Source organism: Canis aureus, chromosome 30 (assembly GCF_053574225.1).
Source record: "Canis aureus isolate CA01 chromosome 30, VMU_Caureus_v.1.0, whole genome shotgun sequence".
Classification (NCBI taxonomy): Eukaryota; Metazoa; Chordata; class Mammalia; order Carnivora; family Canidae; genus Canis; species Canis aureus.
Genome location: NC_135640.1, coordinates 17851977 through 17867284, shown reverse-complemented (window position 1 = coordinate 17867284; position 15308 = coordinate 17851977). Strand labels below are relative to the sequence as shown.

At 35.1% G+C, this 15308-nt stretch overlaps 1 long non-coding RNA gene and 1 pseudogene across 6 annotated transcripts in view; one reads left to right on the top strand and one right to left on the bottom strand.

Annotated features, from left to right (window-relative positions):
* LOC144301758 (uncharacterized) overlaps positions 1-15308 on the bottom strand; it is a 580647-nt gene that overhangs the window by 402522 nt on the left and 162817 nt on the right. For all 6 annotated transcript variants that reach the window (XR_013368542.1, XR_013368543.1, XR_013368545.1 and 3 more), the window contains exon 3: positions 5977-6056. This is a non-coding gene — a long non-coding RNA (uncharacterized LOC144301758). The remainder of the gene's footprint in view (positions 1-5976; positions 6057-15308) is intronic.
* On the top strand, positions 8950-9428 carry LOC144301533 (gametocyte-specific factor 1 pseudogene; annotated as a pseudogene).

The window sequence follows — 15308 nt, the reverse complement described above, 5'->3', positions numbered from 1 at the left end:
ACTCTCTTAATCAGCTCGGAGGCACCCAGTGCCCTCATGCTGCCCTCTGGCTGTCCCAGGCTCCCCTTGCACCCTGAATGCCTACATCCCCTCCCCCTGGGGCTGCAGTTCTGTGCTTCAAAAGCAAACTTCCCACCAGTTCCACTTTTCAATCAAAACTCCGGTTTCCTCAGGCTGGCTGATTTTGGCAGGCTCTAAGCAAAATCCTAATCTGATAATCTGATTAAATTAATTCAAAGTAAGTTGTGAATGGCTAATAGCCTAAATTTCTGAGAAACCAAGTTCTTGACAATCTAATTTGTGGAATCTACAAACGAAATGTACCAAACTGGAAATTTTCTGAGTGTATCTTTTATACTCGAATTTACTCCATTGCCTGTCTGCCTGCCTCCTTCCTTCCTTCCTTCCTTCCTTCCTTCCTTCCTTCCTTCCTTCCTTCCTTCCTTTTCTATCCATCCATGCCTTTCTCTTTCTTACCTTTCCTTCTTTCCATTTTTTCTCTTTCTGTCCTCTCTCCTGCCCCACTTCCCTCTCTCTCATTACTGGGTCAGCAATGTGGCACTTGCTTTTTGCATGTTAACTTATCCATAAATCGGCTTCCAGATAGGAATAAAACCATGACAATCACTGTCTTTCCCAAGGAAAATGCAACTTCTTCATTCACCAGCACTGGCACTAACTGTACTCAATATTTGCCTCTGCTCATGACTTTTTAAATCTGTAATGAGAAAAAGAAATTACTCAACTAAGAATCAGGATTATATTTTCCCCTGCTTTAATAATTTTCCACCTATTTAAAAATGTGAATAATGCATTTAGAAACATCCCTAAACAAAAACTTCTATTATTGTTGTTGTTGTTGTTGTTATTATTATTATTAAAATACTTAACCCATCACAGCTACTATTAATCAGAATGCCTTTCCCAGAAATATTAGGCATCTTTTATCAGTAATTATTGATAGCTGCATTAGGCCATCAATGCAAAGCATATGTATATCGTATATTATTGATAATTTTCTTTAAAATATTCATTTAATGAAGAATACCATGGTTTATATTTTTTATAAACAATCAAAATAGTTTATATTTATTTCATTCGTTTCTGTGCCAGATGCTATTCTAAATACTTTGCATATAGAAATTCATTTAATCCTCAAAAGAATATTATGGCTTGGCTATTTTTATAGACTTGCTTTCAACAGATGTAAAAACTAAGGCTTTATGTATTTAAGGAATTTTTCCAGGATCACACAGTAGGTAAACTGTATTTAAAAATCACTGTATGAACCTGGGTGGCTCAGTTGGTTGAAAGTCAAACTATTGGTTTTGGCTCAGGTCATGATCTCAGGGTCATGGGACTGAGCCTCAAGTCCCTTAGTGAGGGGTCTGCTTGAGATTCTCTCTCTCCCTCTTCCTCTCTTCTCTCTCAGGCATGCATGTTCTTTCTCTTTCACTCTCTCTATAAGAAAAATAAATAAATATTTTTTAAAAAATCACTGCATGAGTGCATAAAAGAATAAGAACCATCTACTCATCCAGGAATATATACGCATTTCTTTTTTAAAAAAAGTAAGTTATATATGAATATTTCAAGCTCAGTCTCCAATGGAAGGTGAGGGACCAGTAAGGGGGTGTTGGATCGTGTTGAAAGATTGTCTCATATGGAAAATAAAATAATTTCTGAGGGTATCTTATATTAACCTGGAGAAAGGCTGGTGAATGAGAGCTTATAAACACGAAGAGTAGTAAGAAGTATTGTTAGCTCCAGTTCACTTCCTCTAAGGGGTGGTTCAGAGTAGTGGTAAGGGCATTCAAGCCAGGCTTTAGCAAGTTTAAAAATGACACCTCTGGTAGCAAAATGGTGAACAGAATAAAGACATATGAGAAATAATGTCTCCAAGAGTCTAACAAGTTGGTGAAAGAGAAAACGAGTCACCCTAACTGCTATGAAATTGGACGAGAAAAATACAACATAAATTTTTATCAGAATAAAGCTTCATGTCATCTAAGAATATAGCCCCAACCCAATATTATTTCATTTGTTTCAATTGAATACATTGTTTGGGACTTTCCAAATTACATTGCTAAGCCGAATACTATTAGCAGGCCAGACAAATGAGACATTTAAACAATTATTCAATAAATGTCATAGCTGGCTGTTTTAAATTATAAAAGTAATGCCTTCTTGAGGTTAAAAAATTCTAATACTATAGAAGTATATAAAACAGAAAATAAAAAGGACTTTCTTTCCTTTCTCTTCATTTTATTCCACTGATATATATATATATATAGTAACCTGGGTATTTTTAAGACATTTCACTGCATGAACAAATATATACTCATTTGTCTTTATGTAAAACATATGGGCTAAAATTATAATTCTCTCTCAATATATAGTTATCATATGGCTACAATGTAAGATTGATATGTTTTTTTTTTTTTCTGTCAGCAAAGAGATCTCATCATGCATATGCTATAATTTGATTTATCTCATTTCCACCCCCAAATATTTCATGGAAAACTTTCCAGGCCAGAACATCTAGTCCTACCATAGTCTTTTTTTAAAAGTTACTTAATATTCCATAGTATGGTGTCTTATAAGTCAAATAACTCTTCCATAATGTTTTGGTTTTTTTCTCAAGCTTGATTTTCACACATTAATATATATTGCCTTATGTATTTAGGGACCTAAGTTCCAACTCATTACTACTTCTGTTTAATTTTCCTAGAAATGCAAGCTATGGTTTTAGTGTGTTTCATTGTATATATCATATTGTATATTTTTTTCTCTATTATCTAAAATAAATGAGATATGCGAAATTTGGAAAAGGCACTTTATCCAATTACTTCTCATACATCTCACACTACATATTTTGGGGGGCAAGAAAGTAGACGTAAAGCCAAATGGCCTAGTTTAAAATACCCTGTAGACCATAGTTAAGTATGTAAAAATTTAATAAACTCAAATTTCCAGTAACTCTGGCCAAAAGTTTATGCTCAAGAAATATTAACTGACCATCTTAAAAATAAATCCTACATGTTGGGATAGGAGGTTAGGCAAAGCATTCCCCCAATGATTCTAAGAAAAACTCACTGAAGGAGTCAGTGCACATGGGGTCATCGATGCAGCAGCAGCTATGTTTTCTTCTCCTTTTTGCTGATCCCCCCTTGGCACTAAAGAGACCCTTGTGTACAAAGAAATTTTGCAGCTGGGCAGAAGAGACAAGCATCTGGCTGAGCAACAACACTATAACTCAGAGTAACTTTTGGCTTTCTAAATTGATCTTATTAAATTTCAACTTTTTCTTCTGGAAAAGAGATTCACTAAGAGAAAAGAACTACAAAAATATTTCTGTACAATGACTGCAGCCAATAGGCTTCAGATATCTTCTAGGTGGGGAACACATTCACCATCAAATGGGGCCAGTGGCTATCATGGGAAGTCTTCTTGCGCTCATCAAAAACCAAGACAATCTCCCTTCTCCTCCCACCAAAAAACAAAACAAAACCCCCAAACCCCAAAATATCTGGATTACTTCTTTACATCTGGCATACTAATGAAAAGGGTAACATTAATTATCATTTGGTATAGACACAAATGAGAATCTTTGTTAATAGAGTTCAGTGAGAACAAAAGAGTTTGCTGGAATACCAAAGAATCAATATTTCTATTAGTGTAAATGGAAGTGGGAGGCAATGTCCTCATTAGCAGGGATAGGAATATTATGCAGAAGGCAGAATAAATAATTTCTCAAGTCTCAAGCTGAGATGAAGAAAAGTTATGACTAGGTCAGAACTGGTTTTTCTATTTATAATTGCAAGCAGAAACAAATGAAACAAACAAAAACAAAACTCTGGAGGCAATAGACATCAATATTCATATAACAGATGCCAATATCAGCAGAGTATTTAAAAAATAATAGATGATTTTAAAAACATGCATTTAGTCATCAGGTAACTAAAAGTTTATGTAAGAGTTTGTAAAGTGACTGTAAAACAAATATGAATGGAGTTTTAGATACTTTTTATTTGCAAGAATAATTTTTTTTTTATTTTTTTTATTTATTTGCAAGAATAATTATGTAAATTTGGTTCAGAGTTTAGAGAATGATGAGTGGGAACAAACCAATAAAACTTTTTGAATAGTTTTTATTCCTCTAAAAACATTTATAATTAAAGAGAAGTCATGAGGGTACAAATTTCATAGCCAATATCATCTGGAATATATATATATATATATATATATATATATATATATATATACACTTTCTTTAAAATGTTCATTGTTATGACCTCTGTCCTAAATTGGTAGACCCATGTGAGATAAGGCACTAGAGATTCTTATAGACTAAGTAAAACGGACTTGCTTTTGGAAACTAATAAAAAGCCCTTTAAGCATCAAGGGATGTTTATTTAACTGTTTCTTGCTTATGCTGAATAATTTGAGTAACCTAAAATAATAACCAAATTTTAAGAAACTGTAGTCTCTGCTGTGATATAAACCAGTACTATGATCCTAAATGCCACCTTAAAAAAATCCATGGTAGTAAGAGCACATATATGTGTGTCCCACTCATACGAGCAATCTTGAATTCTTCCTGAATGAAAATCAAAGTTAAAATCACCTGCCATGGGGGATAGCCCAGTGTCTTTTACAGCTAGTTTATCAAAAGAAGTCTGTAAGAGCAGACAAAGTTCAATTCAAATAACATATTTCACAACTACTTGCAATATGACTAGCATAAACATACATTTAATTTATATTCGTTTATTTACAATTTAACTGATGTAAAGTATAATTTAATTAACATATAATATTATACTAGTTTCAGGTATACAACATGGTGATTTGAGAATTACATACATTATGAAACACTGACCATGATAAATGTGGTTTTTATCTGTCACCAATACACCATTATGAGAATATCATTGACTATACTCCTTAGGCCGTACTTTTCAGCCCCAGTGCTTACTTATTTTATAACTAGAAGTTTGTGCCTCTTACTTCCCCTTCATCTATTTTTCCATTCCCACTCCCCACCCCCAGCCCCCTTGGCAACCACTAGTTGGTTCTCTATGAATCTAGTTCTCTTTCTGTTGTTTGTTCTGGTTTTTTGTTTTGTTTTGTTTTGTTTTTTTAGATTCCACATATAAGTGAAATCATATGGTATTAGTCTTTCTCTGTCTGATATATTTCAGTTAACATAATAGCTTCCAGGTCCATCCAGGTTGTTGTGAATGGCAAGATTCCATTCTTTTTTATGGCTGAGTAATATTTTATTATTTATATATACCATATCTTCTTTATCCATTCACCTTATAAATAGACATTTAGGTTGCTTCTGTATCTTTACCACTGTCATTAACACTGTGAAAAATACAGGAGTGTATATGCCTTTTTCAATTACTGTTTTCATATTCTTCAAGTAAATACCCAGAAGTAGAATTAACTGGATCTTATGTTGCTTCTATTTTTAGTTTTTCGAGGAACCTCCACAGTGCTTGCAAATTATATATCTGATAAGGGGTTAATATCCAAAATATATAAGGAATCATAGAACTCTATGCCAAGCAAACAAATAGTCTGATTAAAAATGCAGAGAACCTGAATAGATATTTTTCCAAAGAAGGTATACAGATGGCCAACAAACACATGAAGAGATGCTCAACATCACTAATCATCAGGAAAATGCAAATCAAAACCACAACTAAATATCATCTCATACCAGTCAGAACAGCTAGTATCAAAAAAGACAAGAAATAAGTGTTGGCAAGGATGTGGAGAAAAGGGCATCCTCACAGACTGTTTTGGGAATATAAGTTGGTATGGGCACTCTGGAAAACAGTACAGAGATTCCTTAAAAAACTTAAAAAAAAAGTATGCATTTTATATGTGTGCAACTTACAAATGATAACTACACAACAGAGCATTAGAAAATTGGTTACTCTGGCTTATTTGCAAGTCACTTACCATTTTGTGTATTTCATTCTCTTTTCTGTTTGAATCTTGACATCGAGAATTTCCTTTATCTCAGAAGCAGCAACAAGCTCCTAAAAGGTATTTTTATATTATAAAAGATTGCACCTATGCATATATGTACATATTTCCCCCAGAATATAGTCAGTTTTTTAAAACTATCTTTCATATTTATTAAGTATTTATGTCCAAAAACAATCAGGAAATTAGTAGATTGTGTCTAAGAACACTTGACTTTTATTGAATGCTGTCAAGACATCAAAATGTGCGGATTCACCTTTGAAAAGTGCTAAATTTGCATTTATTCTTTTGTCCCTAGGCTAACAGCTGGGTGTTGTTTTTTTAAAGCACCCATTTGAGGTGCTAAGAGGTCCTAATTAGATGAATTAAATAAACACAACATTAAGTTTCAGAAATGAAGTGTCAGAACAGATACCTTTTGATCTGCAGATCACTAAGGGAGCAACAGTAAATTGCAAATAATGTGATTATGTTCCCTGCCTCAGTATATTGAGTTTGATAAAAAAGTTTTACTTTAGTAACTGCCCAAGATATTGCTCTGAGTAATTGAAAGAGAACAAATTATGTTCTAGACACTGTCAGCTGCTTTCATTCTAATTTTTTCCTGCCCATATTATGAAGGAAGGAAGAGAGGGAGGAAGGGAAGTGGGAAGGAGGGAGGAAATAGAAGGGCTTCTGTGTTATAGTGTAGCACTATCATCCTTGAGAGGAGCATGTTGTTTGCAGGGCCACTAAACAAAATAAAACAGAACAAATAAACATAACAACAGCGGCAAACCCGGAGGTTGACTTCATTTTAAGTCAATTCAACAAATCAGTATGTAAGTGGGCACTGGGCTGGTTTATGAGAGCCACCAAGATGACTTGAGGGATTTACAATCCAACGAGGAAAGCAATCCAGACATGTCTACAACTAATGGTAAAACATGAAACAAATTAATTTTAAACATGAGAGTCTTTTAATTATTTTTGAGTTGATCAGGGTAGGCAGCACTGAGGTACAATTTCAACTGTACTGAAATGAAAAATCAGCATGTAAAACATGGGAAGAGAGAAAAAGAACAACCCAGATTAAGAAAATAGCATGGGTTAGCAGGCAGAGGACTAAGTGTGATGGGATAATCTAATGAGTGATTTCACTCCAGCCCAAGTCCAGGAGAGGGGGTAGGAGAAAGAAGTTCATGTTCAAAGGGGAATTAATTGTTTTCTCTTGATGATTAACTAAGTTTGAAGTATCTATGGGAAATTCATATCTAAAGCTCAGGATGAGTATCCAAGTCAGAGGTAAAGATTGAGTCATCCACACAAAGATGGGAACTGAAGCTCTGGGAGCCTTTGAATTAGCCCACAGCATATGCATTGGTATGTCTAGAACAAACCCACGGAATGCCTATATTTAAACACAAGTAAGAGAAGATGCAAATAAGAAAAAGATTTTCTGGAAAGCAGCAAGAGAACCAAGAGAGAGTATACCCCAGGTATTATTAAGACAGTATGTCATGAAAGAAGAGAGTGGACAACATTGTCAAATGATGCACATAAGCAGCAAATTCAGCTATTAGAAAGTCATTTGCACTCTTGGAAGGAGCAGGTTCAGTGAAATGGTGGGGAGAGAAACTAGATTCAGATTGCCTAGTGTATGTTGGCCATTCAAGGCAGGAAATAGTCAAAATGGGTGGAGAAGTTAGCAGAAAAGCAGGGAACGTTTTCCAGAGGGAAAAAGCATACTCAAAAATGGAGAGAAAGAAGACAAACATGTAAATAAATAAATAAATAAATAAATAAATAAATAAATCACCTTAAACAATATCAGTGGTAAAGTACCATATTTTAAATGTGATTTCCGTGTGATATCCATTGAAGATCCGGGAACCAATCAAGCCTGAGACTTTCCAGTAAGGGCAATGAGTAGATCACTTTGAACAATTAAATTTCAGCATCCTGAACTGTCTGACACTACCTATCTACTGATTACTAAAAAAAAAAAAAAAAATGTAATATGTGATTTAAAAATGAGCTTCTTTTTAAAAAAACTGTTTTTGGTTAAAGACACCTATTCATATCAACAGACACTTATGGAGCTCTGTGACACAATCTCATTATAAATCTTTCAAAGGACTAATACAAGACAAACACCTACAAAGAAGAAAAAATGACTTTCTGTCTTCTTTTAAAACTTGAAAACGTCCACTCTTACCACAGGGAAACTAAGGCAATTATTCAACAAAATATTTGAAGAATTAAATGTTTTCTATCCAAATAATTGTCACAAATACTCCTAGACTATGAATATATTTCTCAAGGATATAATCCCTGCTTACACATCAGATGACCTGAAATTGACATTCTACAAAATAATTGGGTCATGCTCTAAGTGTCAAGGTCATGACAGGCAAAGGAAGACTGAGGAGATGTCAGATGGGAGGAGACTATGATGACTTGAGAATTGGACCAACAGAAAGACCTTAATGAGACAACCAAGGAGACTTAACCAGGTCTATGGAGTAGTTAATAGAATTGCTTTAGTGTTAATTTCCTAGTTTAAATAATTATATCCTGGTTATGTAAAATGGTAATATTTGGGGAAGCTGTTAAAAATTGTAAGAGAATTTCTGTAGTATTTTTCAAACTCTTTTGCAAGTCTGAAATTAGATAAAAGTAAAAGTTAAAAGGGAAAGATTTTTAACTATGAAGAGAAATGGGTGAAGAACCATGTCTGGAGATAATAAGAGATAAAAACTAGACTATGCAGTTATATGTATCTTATTGCTTTTTTAAACTTTTAAAAGATTTCAGCCAGATGAAAATACATTTCTCACTGTCACTTGGTTCTGACCAAGTATATTTAAAAAAATATACTAAAATTGAAGTGGATGTGGGGAGAAAGTGACCGTGGGGAAAGCATGTTTCAACCAAGCACCTGGGTTCATCTCCTTCATTTACAAAATGGATGAAACTTACATCAATTACCTGGACCCCGAAAAGCTATTACAATGACCCTCTGATAAAAACCACTAGATCAGGGCCTGCAGGTTTCCTTATCATCTTATCAAGTGCAAAAAGAATCATCCTCATGTAGCAAATTGGGTACTTGTCCCTGGAATGCTTGCCACCGAGTTTCTCCCACCAAAACCAGTCATGATGTCTCAAGCTGTGATGATAAAAGTTGTATTGAGCAGGATGCTGTCAACCAAACCGGGAATCTTGGACAAGAGACTCTAGCTGAGAGCACATGGCAGTGCCTTCCTTGTGATGAAGAAAGGGATAAAGGTCTATGGAAACAGACCAGCACCCCATTTGTGTGGGGCACAGCAAGCCAACTACTGTGGCAACAACAGCCCTGCAAGCAAGTGATGGCTACAAGCGTGTGTGTTCCCAGGTCTCCACCATACATTCAGCCGTGGAAAAATAATGGAAATATATAACTGAATATCTATCTCATCAAATGCTAGACTCTAAAAGGATCCTTGCTTCTTCCTGCTACCAGGGGGTTCTTCCTTTTATTCCCCTCTTAATCTAATTATAGAAAGATAAACTGTCAGTGACTTTCAAACTGGGGGCATGGGTCAGGGGAAGAAAAAGAAAAATATACTAAAAATACCTGGAACCTAAAGAAAGAAATTTCTTGCTTATATGTGAAGTAGTCTGTGTATATTCACTAAGTAAACTAATAAATAGAAACTCAGACTGTGATTTTTCAAACTGGTTTTTGTGTGACTTTTCTAGTAGAGAAGATGATCAAGGCCAATTTTGAAGTTGCCATGCCATTCAACTCAGAGTATCTACTCTGTGTAAGACACTATTGATCATAAGCAAAACGTGATCTCTTATTACAAAGAGTGCTTCATCAAGGTTGGTAGACTTTTTTAAAAATTATTTTATTTATTTACTCATGATAGACACAGAGAAGCAGAGACATAGGTAGAGGAGAGGCAGGACCCCTCCGGGGAGCCTGATGCAGGACTGGATCCAGGACCCCTGGGATCATGACCTGAGCCAAAGGCAGATGCTCAACCACCGAGCTACCCAGTCATCGCAATGTTGGTAGACTTTAATACACAGTTCCCAAAACCAGTATTTCATAGGATGTGTTATAACAAAGAGGCAAGCTAAGTCCTGTTAGGACATAAGGAACAAAGGGAACATTTGGATTACTTTGCAGAGGCCTGGACAAATAGTTGTCCACCATGGTGAAAATCTGGAGAGGTGTTAGGAAGACAAGGTCATTGGAAGGCAGCAGAGTATTCTAATGGGTAGTGATTGAGATATAAAGGAAAAAGCACTTTGGGAAGAGAGGAAAGCCTAAGCAGAGTCATGAGACAGAGAATTGTAGGGTTATTTTGATTCAAATAAGAGGAGGAAGAGCTTCCCGGGTGGAATTTCACTGAGTGATAGGGAGTGAACAAGACGGTTTGGGGTTTAATCAGCCCCAGGGCTCCCAGAAAATTATATTTTGCAAGTAAATGCCAACCCTCTAATGTTTAGGGCCAGCACCACTAAATACTGCTCAATACCTTTCTGTCTCTAAATTCAGCATATTTTCATAGTACACAAAGTATGAAACACACATTTTAGCTGTTCACTCCAAACTGGTACTAGCAAATTCCAAAGATGCTGGATCTTAAAACATGCTTCAGGTCCATAATTTTGTAAGTAGGCACTTACTATTCACTGCCCACTTCTAAGAGGTCAATAATTCAGATTGGCTACAGGATCCAAGACTCAACGTCAAGTTGTCCACTGAGGTTTTACAAACCTGAAAACTTCTTTGTTGATTGGATAGGGATTTAATTCTAGCAGCAATTGTGTACAGTATTTTAGCAGCACTTTCCTCTTATAAAACATTAGTCCCAGAACATGTTAATTGGTATGAGGTAAAAAAGCATTCCCTCAGTAAATAAGTTTGGTAAACACTGGGTTAAGGAAAGTTAATCAGACATCTTTGCTGCAAGAGTTATCAGAACCTAGATCATGCTAATGAGAAATACAGAACTTAATGAAGAGGGAGATAATACAATTTTACACAAAACCAACAGAAACCTAGTAATACAAGTGTTCCAGAGAACACACACTTGAAAACTGTAACAGATGGCATCTCTGCTTCCTCTCATTTTAAGTCTATCACACATAAGTTGCAATGGCTTACAATGCCAATGGATAGTCATCAGATTCTTTCACGGAGATACTTATATTTTGTGGTTGTTATAGGGATTGAGGTTCAAACTATTTACCTATCTGCCATTATATTTTTAATCATAGTATGTTAGCTAAGACTTTTTGGCGCTTTCATCAGGCTATTTACATAATGATACATTTTTTAAATTTACAGCCCTCTCAATTAAACATTAAGATTATCCTTCTTCATGTATATGATCAGAATTGCCGAACATATGGCAGACACTATATACCCTTCAGAAAAAGCTTAGGGTATGTTTTAATACAATTTTTTGTTTTAGGGGCTTATTAGCTCTAAAAAAACCTCAGCATTATGCTAACAGATTTCTGTAATCAGGTTTTCCCACACAAATAGTAATTTACTAATAGTCCCATCTATCTAGAAAGTGAAATATTTTTGAAATATCTGAGTCTTAGAGGCAAATGATGGATATCATTGTTCTTGTTCCTAATAAGAAGTGACATTAGATCATCTCACTACAGCTCTTTCCAGGTTGCTGTGCTGTATTTTTTCTCACCATTTTATTTTATTTTTTTTTAATTTTTATTTATTTATTTATGATAGTCACAGAGAGAGAGAGAGAGAGAGAGAGAGAGGCAGAGACACAGGCAGAGGGAGAAGCAGGCTCCATGCACCGGGAGCCCGACGTGGGACTCGATCCCAGGCCTCCAGGATCGCGCCCTGGGCCATAGGCAGGTGCCAAACCACTGCGCCACACATGGATCCCCTTTTCTCACCATTTTAGTTAATCTTTGCTTTCTACTATCCCAAGCAAACTCATAAGAAATATTTGTTTGTCTTAGTCTCTAAAAAAAGCTTTCGGAATAAGTCTGATGGTTGTGATGGAATAGCATTTAATTCAAAATATTAGAATTTTTAGATATAAGGCAATAATATTTAGAATACAGAAATAGGAGGTCTGCTAAAGTTAGGCCTTATTTCTTCTCCAAGCAATGAGTGTTTGCCTACTTGCTCCCTACTCTCTGCTTTGAAAGGTGAGTGCAAACCTTGTGTGGGCAGCCACTTATAGTAAAGGAAATGGCTTTCAGTTCCTCTTCCCTGGATTGTTCCAGCCTTTCATTACTAGTCCTTTCATGTTCCAGATTTTTACTTAACAGTTACCTCTTGGGCAGCCCGGGTGGCTCAGAGGTTTTGCGCTGCCTTCAGCCCAGGGCGTGATCCTGGATACCTGGGATCGAGTCCCATGTCGGGCTCCCTCCATGGAGCCTGCTTCTCCCTCTGTCTGTGTCTCTGCCTCTCTCTCTCTGTCTCTCATGAATAAATAAATAAAATCTTAAAAAAAGAAAAAGAGTTACCTCTTCAGTGAGGTCCTCACTGGCTAACCTATCTGTAATTTTTATCCTCTCCCTAATATTTCTTTTTTTAAGTAGTGTTTTTTTTTTTATAGCTTTTATTTAAATTCCAGTTAGTTAACTTGCAGAGTAAGATTTGTTTCAGGTATACCGTAGAGTGATTCAACACTTCCATAAATGTCCCAGTGCTCATCACAACAGGTACACTCCTAATCTCCGTCACCTCACCCACCAGCCCTCTGATAATCATCAGTTTGTTTTATAGAGTCTGTTTCTTGGTTTGCCTCACTCTCTCTTTTTCCCCCTTTCTTCACTTGTTTGTTTCTAAATTCCACATGAGTGAAATCATATGGTATTTATCTTTCTGTGTCTTATTTCACTTAGCATAATATTCTCTAGCTCCATCCATGTTGTTGCAAATGGCAAGGTTTCATTCTTTTTATGGCTGAGTAATATGTAAATATATATATATATATGTATACTATATATAAGAATATATAGTATATGGGTAATATTCATATATCTCATATATACTGAGTTATATTAATATATCCATATATGAGTAATATTAATATTCATATATGAATAATATTAATATATATACCATTTCTTCTTTACCATTCTTCAATCAATGAACACTTGGGCTATTTCTTGAGATGGTCTGTTGGCCATCTGTGTGTCTTCTTTGGAAAAAATGTCTATTCATGCCTTATGTCCAATTTAAATTGGATTATTTATTTTTGGGTTGTTGAGTTTTATAAGTTCTTTGTATATTTTGGTTACTAACCCTTTATCATATATGTCATTTGCAAATATTTTCTCCAATTTCATAGGTTGCCTTTTTGATTTGTTAATTGTTTCCTTTGCTGTGAAGAAACTTTTATTTTGATGTAGTCCCAATAGTTTATTTTTGGTTTTGTTTCCCTTGCCTCTGGAGACATAAGGAGAAAAAGTTGCTAAGCCAATGTCGAAGAGGTTACTGCCTATGTTCTTATTTAAAATATTAATGGTTTCAAGTCTCACACTTAGGTCTTTAAACCATTTTGAATTTGTTTTTGTGTATGGTGTTAGAAAGTGGTCCAGTTTCAATCTTTTACAAGTTGATCTCCTCTTTTCCCAACATCATTTGTTGTACTTTTTTCTCATTGAATGTTCTTTCCTGCTTTGTAGAAGGTCAATTGACCATAAAGTTGTGGGTTCATTTCTGAGTTTTCTACTCTGTTCTATTGATCTATGTGCCTATTTCAGTGCCAGTATCATACTGTTTTGATTACTACAGCTTTGTAATATATTGTGAAGTCTGAAATTGTGATGCCTCCAGCTTTGCTTGTCTTTTTCAAGGTTGCTTTGGCTATTCAGGGTCTTTTGTGGCTCCATACAAATTTTAGGAATTGTTTGTTCTAGTTGTATGAAAACTGCTGTTAGTATTTTGATAGGGATTGCATTAATTGTGTAGATTACTTTGGATAATCTGCGTATTTTAACAATATCCGTTCTTTCAATACAAGAGTATGGAATGTTTTTTTCCATTTCTTTGTGTTGTCTTCAATTTCTTTCATCAGTGTTTTACAGTTTTCAGAGTACAAGTCTTTCACCACTTTGGTTAAGTGTATTCTTAGCTCCTTAGTGTTTTAGGTGCAATTATAAATGGGATTGATTCCTTAGCTTCTCTTTCTGCTGTTTCATCAGATTTCTGTATGTTGATTTTGTATCCTGTGACTTTACTGAATTTTTATCATTTCTAGCATTTTTTTGCTGGACTCTGTCAGGTTTTCTATATAGAGTATCGTGTTATCTGCAAATAGTGAAAGTTTTACTTCTGACTTGTTAATTTGGATGCTTTTATTTCTTTTTGTTGTGACTGCTGTGGCTAAACTCCCTATAACATTTCTATGCACCTTTTTCCTGCTTTATTTTTTCCCATTATTTTTCATTACTTAATGCACAGTTATACTTTACTTATTTATATTGTTTATTACTAACTTCTATCACTAAGATGTAGACTCCACAACAGCAGGGAGTTTTGTCTTTCTCTTTAATTCTTCATTTCCAGCAACCAGGACAGTACCTGGCATATAATACATGTTCAATAAATTGAATGAATGAATCTCCACCATCATATAAAATCTCCTCTAAGTGCACAGATAATTCTGCTAATTGGTAAACTTTGTTAAATAGCTATCTTCTCAAAACCCTTTAATAGTTTAATGACAATACGTAAAAGCTGATAAAACAGTTGATGAAACATTGGACAATCAATAAAATCTTATAATGTGATGAGCAAATGTTCATGTCATATGTAAAAACAACTAAAAAACTTTAAAAGCCAATAGTAAACAAAAATGTATATTGGATGGTAACATTAACAGTCTTTATCTTATCTATACTTCTCTAAATTTTATAAAATGGACTCATTTTGGGGGTACCTGGGTGACTCAGTCAACTGAGCGTTCAACTCTTGGTTCCAGCTCATGTCATGATCTCAGGGGCTTAAGATCGAGCCCCATGTTGGGCTCCATGCTCAATGGGGAGTCTGTATGAGATTCTCTTTCTCTTCCTCTGCCCCTCCTCCTACTCACACACATATGCGTTCTCTCTCTCTCTCTCTCTCTCTCTGTCTCTCAAATAAATAAATCTTAGAAAAAAGAACACTCATTTTTTCCCCAACTTTACTTCTCTATAAACTTCCATAAACACACTCAAATAGGTCTGGTCTAGTTATTTCATTGTTTATCCAGATTATATATTAATTTGTTATTATTTTATAGCTCTTGTCTTTCCAACTTGGTTGTAAACTCCCAGAAAGCAAGATCATA